Here is a 2,891-nt window from a genome sequence, read left to right as displayed (position 1 = left end):
TAACATTTGCAGTAAAGTTGAGTTCCTGGAACTTTAGTATTTGGCATCACCAAAAACTGCAATTTAGTCCTCATCTGGTCAGTTCTGTGGTGTGGTTTGGACATTTTTCCTGGAAACTGAACCTCAAACCTGTTTCTGCAGTCCTCCCAATGACACCATGAACAGACTAACATCTGTTAATAAATGTCTTTATTACTTTAAATAGCTGGAGTGGGTTTTGTTGTTTGCAACTAAGAACTCTGATACACTCTTTGTTCAACATCATTATTATTATTACTAGAGGCCCAGTGCATGAAAATTCATGCACTGGAAGGGGAGTCCCTCAGCCTGGCCTGCCCCCTCTCACAGTCCAGGATCCCTCAGGGGAAGGTTGTGACAGGCAATCAGGGGAAGGAGATGCCCCATCACACCTCTGCTGCTGCCACTGCCGGCAGCGCAAGCCTCTGCCGGCGCTGGTAACCTGAGCGTTGGGCAGCTCTGGGCAGCTGGGCAGCCAACATACGAGGCTTGCCTGTGCCTCGGGCTGGCCCTGGGTGGTTGGGGGGCTGAGGGGACTGGGAGACTCCCAAGGCAGGTGTGTAGAGTGGCCAGCCCTTGCTGCGTGCCTGCCAACCTGGTGAGGCTGAGGGGACTGGACGTCACCATCTTGTGGCTGTGGGTGCTGCCATCTTTGAAGGCGGGGCAGTAAATTAGCATATCCCTCCTAATTTGGCTGTGGGCACCACCATATTTGAGGGCGGGGTGGTCAATTAGCATATTCCCTCCTTACTGGCCATCTTTGTGACAGTGTGAGGATCAATTAGCATATTTCCTCTTTATTATATAGGATTATTATTATTTACACCACATTATTTACTCATGGCTCCATGCTTTTTTTCCTGTGCTTCTCTCTTGTTAACATGCATTCCATTCTCCCCACTTTGTCAAGCTTAGTTAATTTCTATTAGTTTTCAAAATCTGACATTGAAACCCTTTGAGTGTATACTGCAAGATTCACTTTTACCCTTTTAACTTACTTCAGCATAGAGTTCACAGTCTTCTTTAGCATCGCAAATTCAGCTGTCTTCCAATGAAGTTTATATTCTGAGACTCTCCTTGAAGACATAGCACCTGGAACATAGAGTTCACCCAATGTTTATCACTTTACAACAACTTGAATTCATTCTTTTACCAAGAATCTTTTTCTTCAATTAAATTTGTGTTCTTATTACAAAAGTAATACACAAATATCTCTTCACTGTAAAAATTCAAACACAATAAAGCAAAGAATTATCTATTTATTAACAACTTTAAATCTCAGAGCAATAAAAGTATCCGTGTTATTCCTGCTATCTCCAAGCATATAGTTGATACAAAATAAATAGTTGTTGATTGAAAAGGCTATTCTTCCTCTTTCCACCAAAGAAGAGTAGTTATGATTTAGGTTCAACAAAACAGAAGCTCTCTCTCTTAAGACTTTAATATTTAAGCAAGTGAAAGAAAGCTTTATTGCAGTGCTCCATGAAGCTTCTGTTTTATGGCTTGTCCTTGGGTCTTGCCTCTTTGGTTCCAGACAATTTTTCAAGCCTGATCTTCCAGGTAGTCATTGATTCTCTGAGTTCCTGATAATCTTCCAATAATTCTCTTTTTAAAGATCATTATAGCCAGTTTTTATTTCTTGAAATTAAGGACCTTGACCAACACACCTTTCTTTGATGACCATGCCAACCTCCCTTATTTTTTTCTCCCCAGAGCTTCATCCTCATGGAGATAACTGCCATATAACTCATATCTAGTGATATTCTGCTTTTTAGTGGTAATTGCTGTTGCATGAGCAAAATTGTAGATTTTTATAACTGGAAAATATCTTAAATATTCTCTTGTTTGATACTCTTATTTCAAAGCAAGGAAACTGAAACTCAGAAAGATGTTGAATCTAATATCCAGATCTCTAGAATTCAGGTCTCTTAATTGCCAATGTAGACCATTATGTCACTCTACTTCTGTATAGACTCCTCGATGTCCTAACTAAATAGATCATAAATGTCCTTAAAATTTAAGAGTAAGATTTATTTACTTACTTTAAATTTTGTCTTATAATAGAAGGTAATTCTTCCCCAGATAATGCATTTTTTCCTCTGAAATTTTTGATGCACTTGGACTTTTGAAAACAATTATCAAAAAAGAATAGAGAGAAATGAAAAATTAGTCATATTCTTACCACTCAAAATGAATAACATCATTTTCTGGTATTTACCTTTAGACTGTTCCTTTTTTAAACATATAGAAAATTACATAGAAATTAAAATTATGTTTAAGGACCATCAATCATGTCAACTGCACTCATTTACCTGTTAATGGAAAACTACTATCAGAAATTGGTCTATATCATTCTAATATATTTTCTATGTATTCTTTCTACAACTAATATATAATATTGTTATTAAATGTACTAGAGGCCCAGTGCACAAAATTCGTGCAGGGGGGGGGGTCCCCTCAGCCTGGCCTGCAATGACACCAGTGTCCCATACCCTGGCTGGAATCTAGTGAGAGGCCTGCCCGCCCACGCTCCTTCCCTCCCTCCCTCCCTCCCTCCACGGGCTGGGGCATGTGGGATGCTGGGGTGATGCGGCCCCAGGGTCCTTTGTGCCCTGGCCCGCCTCTGGCCAGAGGCCCACCCACCCTCTCTCCCTTCCTCTCTCCCTTCATGAGCTGGGGCACGCGGGATACTGGGGCTCATGGCCGGGGCAACACCGCCCCAGCGTCCTGCGTGCCCCAGCTAGCCTCTGGCCAGAGGCCCCCCTGCCCGCCCTCCCTCCCTCCCTCCGGCTAGGCTGAGGAGACTGGGCACCTCCATCTTGTGGCTATGGGCACTGCCATCTTTGTGACAGTGATGGCTAATTTGCATATTA

This window comes from Myotis brandtii, unplaced genomic scaffold, assembly GCF_000412655.1.
Source record: "Myotis brandtii unplaced genomic scaffold, ASM41265v1 scaffold199, whole genome shotgun sequence".
In the NCBI taxonomy this organism is placed as follows: domain Eukaryota; kingdom Metazoa; phylum Chordata; class Mammalia; order Chiroptera; family Vespertilionidae; genus Myotis; species Myotis brandtii.
Note: the sequence above shows the minus strand (reverse complement) of the source record.